The 5,855-nt window shown below is 39.5% G+C and overlaps 1 non-coding gene across 1 annotated transcript; it reads left to right on the forward strand.

Moving 5' to 3' along the window:
- Positions 1-2,347: 2,347 nt before the first annotated feature.
- LOC141688006 (small nucleolar RNA R71) lies at positions 2,348-2,454 on the forward strand. The gene has a single exon (XR_012561477.1). It is a non-coding gene; the product is annotated as a small nucleolar RNA R71 (small nucleolar RNA).
- The last annotated feature ends 3,401 nt before the right edge of the window (positions 2,455-5,855 follow it).

Consider the following 5,855-nt stretch of genomic DNA (forward strand, 5'->3'; position numbering starts at 1 on the left):
AGCATCTGATCAATGAATGGAAGAGGGAAGTGATCCTTCCTCATGGATTTATTCAACTTTCTGTAGTCTATGCATACCCGCCATCCTGTGACTGTTCGAGTGGGGATGAGCTCGTTCTTCTCATTTGCTACCACAGTAATACTTCCTTTCTTAGGTACACATTGCACGGGGCTCACCCAAGAACTGTCAGAAATAGGATATATGATTCCTGCATCCAGCCATTTTAGAATTTCTTTCTTCACCACTTCTTTCATGATAGGATTAAGCCTTCGCTGTTGCTCAACAGTTGGCTTGCTACCTTCCTCTAGCAGGATTTTATGCATGCAGTACGAAGGGCTGATCCTTTTTATATCTGCTATAGTCCATCCGATGGTCGATTTGAATTCTCTCAAAATCCTCAAGAGCTTGTCCTCATCACAACCTGAGAGGTCAGATGCAATAATAACAGGCAAAGCGGATGCATCACCTAAAAAAGCATACCTCAAGTGTTCAGGCAATGGTTTAAGCTCCAAAGTAGGTTCTTCCTCAATAGATGGTTTGAGCTTTCCCTCAGTATTCTTGAGATCAGTATTTCCCAAAGATTCAAATGGCATGTCTAGCTTTCGTTTCTAAGGAGAAGCATTTAGATATTGTAGCTGCTCATTGCCTTCGTCATCTTCACTGTCAAAATCCCCCAATAAGGCTTTTTCTAAGGCATCAGACCTTAGCATACGATCAAGTTCTGAAATAACTGCAGAATCGACCAAATCCACCTTGAAGCACTCCTCATCTTCCGTAGGGAATTTTATCGCATTGAACACATTGAATATCACATCTTGATCTTGCACCCTCATAGTGAGTTCACCTTTTTGCACATCTATCAAGGTATGGCCTGTAGCCAAGAAAGGTCTTCCCAAGATTATGGGAATCTTCTTATCTTCCTCGAAATCCAGAATGATAAAATCTGTAGGAAAGATGAGCTTGTCTACCTTTACTAGCACGTCCTCCACAATGCCTCGTGGGTATGTAATCGAACGATCAGCCAATTGTAGAGACATGTAGGTGGGCTTCGGATCAGGAAAATTCAGCTTTTTGAAGATAGACAATGGCATCAGATTGATGTTTTCTCCCAAATTGCAAAGGCACTTGTCAAATGACAACTTGCCAATGGTGCAAGGAATGGTGAAGCTACCGGGATCCTTAAGCTTTGGAGGTAACTTTTGTTGTAGAACGACACTGCACTCTTCCGTCAAAGCAACGATATCAAGATCATCCAGTTTCACCTTCCTCGAAAGAATACCTTTCATGAATTTCGCATAACTAGGCATTTGCTCAAGAGCCTCAGTGAAAGGTATGTTAATGTGAAGTTTCTTGAACACCTCCAGAAACTTACCAAATTGCTTGTCCAGCTTTTGTTTTCTGCAATCGCTTAGGAAAAGGTGGTGGAGGATGGAGCTGTTTCTCCCTTGTATTACCCTCAGGCAGAGTGTGTTCAACAGTAATCTTCCTCGGTTCCACCTCTTTCTCCTTTTACTTTCCTTCTTCATCTACAACTTCAACTTCTACATCTTTTGTTTTTTCAGCATCAGCAACTTTTCCAGACCTTAAGGTGACAGCTTTGACTTGATCTTTAGCTTCCTTCCTGCCTGGCACTTCAGAATTGCTGGGAAGTGTGCCGGGTTGACGATTGAGCAAGGCATTGGCTATTTGTTTAATTTGAATTTCCAAGGTCTTGATAGAAACAACCTGACTTTTGTATAACAACTTTAACTCCTCGAAATCAGCACTAGAAGGTGGAGCAACACCTCCTTGTTGAGAATATATTTGCCTTTGAGCAAATTGCTAAGGTTGCTGGAATCTAGGTGGATTAAACTGTTTACTTGCAGCTTGCTGATATGGTTGCTGAACAACATTCTGATTATTGCTCCAGTTGAAATTGGGATGATTTCTGTTATTAGGATGATAAGTAGCGGGCACAGGCTGCTGCGATCTCTGAAAATTGTTCATATACTGAACAGATTCATTAATAGGAGAACACTGATCCGTAGCATGAGAGCCTGCACAAAGCTCACAGCCACTAGCTATTTGATTTACTCCATAGTTGGCTAAAGAATCGACCTTTATAGACAGCGCCTGGAGCTGCGCTGCAATAGCTGTAGCTGCATCAACTTCCAGAATACCTGCTACTTTCCCAGGCATCATCCTTTGAGTTGAGTTTTGATACTCGTTTGTAGCCATAGTTTCAATGAGATTATAGGCCTCAGTATAGCTTTGGGCCCACAAGGCGCCTCCAGAAGCTGTATCGAGCATGGGCCGAGATTGGGCCCCCAAACCATTGTAGAAACCAGTGATCACCATCCAGTCAGGTATACCATGATGTGGACACTTTCTCAACATCTCCTTGTAGCGCTCCCAAGCCTCGCACATAGATTCTCCTTGTTGCTGCGCAAACTGAGTAAGAGCACTCCTCATAGCCGCAGTTTTGGCCATCAAATAGAACTTCACCAGAAAATTTTGCGCAAGATCTTCCCAAGTAGTGATGGACCCAGCTGGTAAAGAATGTAACCAGTCCTTAGCTTTATCCCTCAGAGAGAATGGGAAAAGCCTCAGCTTGATAGCCTCATCAGTGACACCGTTATATTTGAAAGTACTACAGATCTCGATAAAATTCCTGATATGCATGTTGGGATATTCAGTCGCAGCACCTCCAAAAGAAACAGAATTCTGCACCATCTGAATAGTGCCCGACTTGATTTCAAAATTATTGGCCTGAATAGCCGGATGAATGATGCTTGACTGAATGTCATCAATTTTAGGCCGAGAAATGTCCATAAGAGCTGGATCAGCTTGAGCTAGATGATCACCCATTATTTCAGGTTCTTTCTTTTCAATCTCTTTATCCGAATCTTCAAAAACTATCTTCTCCGGAAAGTCAAGAACTGTATCTGTCTCCTCAGCCGTATCTAGATTTCTCTTGCGAGTGCGAGAACGTGTTTGCATAAACGCTAGCTAGAGTACCTGAAACACAACCGGAAGCAGTAAGTAACTAATCTTAATCAATGAATCCTAATGACCACTAATGGCAAGTACATAAACTAAACAAATTAACGCCAAAAACTTGTTAGGCACAAAGCATGGGCTAAAAAATTCACGCAAGTATACGCGTTCGCAAGTAATATAAAATGATTTCTAGTTCGTTCCCACATAGACTCTGATTAATTATATTTAATTAATACTTACTCACTAATGTATGATTATTCTTCAATGTCAAGACAATAACAATTAAGGTTGATTAACTAATATTAACTATGAGAATTAAACACTTGAATTAACAATATTAAACACACATGAGATCCTGACTTCATTACTACTTCATTCAATATTTATTGTCGTTAACCTTAGCATGTAATGGTGATGATATTAATCGAACAACACGAAACTGATAAACGCCAACTTTTGTTGTACGAATACCATTCTACCAAGCATCCACAATTAAGATAGAAGTTGAATAGGCATCAATTATGTTCAGACCCTATATGTCTAGAGAATTTGACAACATAACTATTTAAGCGCAAGTTATTCATGATGATTACACAGGGCAAGTAAAACGGTTAGAGTTACCCACTAATCATGCATACAATACATCAACCTATGCTAGCATGGCAAGTTCTAAATCTCAAGATTCACTGTCACTTCACAAGAGATTAACAGGCTATCTTACATGTTCGCGAAACACATAAGACGAATAAGCACAACCTATGCTAGATATCATACAATCACCACATACCAAGGTATTAAACAATTAACTAACAAAATCCATAGTAAATCCGCTAGGATCCCATGATCACGATTAGCCAATAATGGAACTCATCATCACCATGGGTTCATATGAAAGCATGATAATAAGACAACAATATTAAGACTAAAAATACTTAATAAATAATGAAGTACATCACAAGAGTATTAAGGTTCAAAACATAAAGAAAACTAGCATCCACTGTTACAACGAATTAAAAGAATCACAAGATAAATGTATTCTTCCTCTTCTTCGTTGTTGCGTGCTAAAACGGTCTTCTCAATCTGCTTGCCCTTGCTCTTCCTAAAAAAACGTCTTCCCATAAGGTTTATATAATAACCCAAGAGAACCAGCGCTAACAGAAGCCCAATTGGACTCGAATTAATAAAATCCAGAATCTGAAATTCCGCACACAGGCGGCCGCCTGCATCCTCCACGCGGGCGCCTACTATCAGGCGGTCGTCTGCTACCAACAGGCGGTCGCCTGCTACCAACAGGCGGGCGCCTGCAACCTTTCTGGAAAATTCTTTTAATCGCTTCTGTTTTTGCTGATTTCTTCGCTCATCACGCCTAGACTGATTCCAAGCACTTCCTTAAGCTTTATTCGATGAAAACCACCTATCAAAGCATGTTATACCCTGCAATACAAAAACACTAGAAAACGCGTCATATACACAAAATACTCGAGTTCAGGACACCAATTTAAGCTGTTATGAGACACTCTAAGTGGTATAAAATGCCACTTATCAACGACCCGGATCCCCGACCCCGGATCTGGGGGTGTTACATTTTACACCTTCGAATACTCATTTACTTTACACATAACAAGTAGTCACATACTCACATAATTCAGCATGATTTATCTATATCCAAATCTCATTAAAAATTATGGTCTACATTACCTATACATTGTTAGATATATTTGATAATGTCATGGCTAATGTGTTTTATGTTTAGTTTTTAGATCTTACTTAAACAGGATAAATCAGTACTTACTGGAAGTCAGGACTTAAGGATATCAGTACTTATATTATCAGGAGATAATCATCAGAAGATGGATATCAGAACTTAAGTACTGAAGGACGTTCAGATAAGGAAGGCAGCTGGTTAAAGGAAAGAAGATCGAGACAAACATAAGAAGAGATATGCATGAAGAAGGAATTCTATGAAGAATAGAATACTTGGAAGAAAAGATATCTGATTGATATAATTTAGGAAGCAGAATTAAGTTCCATATCAATTAGCGATTATCGTGTAACTGTGTAGTATATAAACACAGACATAGGGTTTACACTATAAGTGTTATCACAATCGAGAAGATTATTCGTTGTAACCCTAACAGCTCTCGTGATATTTGTTCATCACTGAGAGAGAACAGTTCCATACTGTAACAGAGTTTATTGTTTCAATAAAGTTTGTTTTCTGTTACTTGAGTAATTAAAGTTCGATTTGATTGTGCTATACACTATATTCACCCCCCTCTACAGTGTGTGTGTGACCTAACAAGTGGTATCAGAGCCTATCTGTTAACACACAAACAGTTTAAGATCCAAACACAATCATGTCTGAAGCAGAAACTCCAACTAAGCCCACCAAAGCTGAAGAACCTCCAAAGACACAAATTCAAAGTCGATATGAGACTATTAGAGTTCCCATATTGAGACCATATGAATATGCCATATGGAAGGTGAGGATGACCATGTTTCTGGAAGCTACAGATCCAGAATATCTTGATAGAATCAAGGAAGGGCCTCACAAACCAACCAAGCTCGCTGTTGCAATTGCAGGTGAAGCAGCAAAGTCTATACCAAAAGAGAAGAGTGATTACACTGCTGAAGATATCGCATCAATTGCTAAGGATGCTAAGGTACGACACTTACTACATAGTGCTATTGATAATGTAATGTCAAACAGAGTAATAAACTGCAAGACTGCAAAGGAGATATGAGATGCCTTGGAAACAAGATGTCAGGGAACATATACGATTAAGAAGAACAGGAAGACAATACTCACTCAAGAGTATGAACAATTTGAATTAAAGGCTAATGAGTCATTGACTGATTTATATGATAGATTTGTT

The sequence above is a fragment of the Apium graveolens genome, chromosome 9 (genome assembly GCF_009905375.1).
Source record: "Apium graveolens cultivar Ventura chromosome 9, ASM990537v1, whole genome shotgun sequence".
NCBI classification, from domain to species: domain Eukaryota; kingdom Viridiplantae; phylum Streptophyta; class Magnoliopsida; order Apiales; family Apiaceae; genus Apium; species Apium graveolens.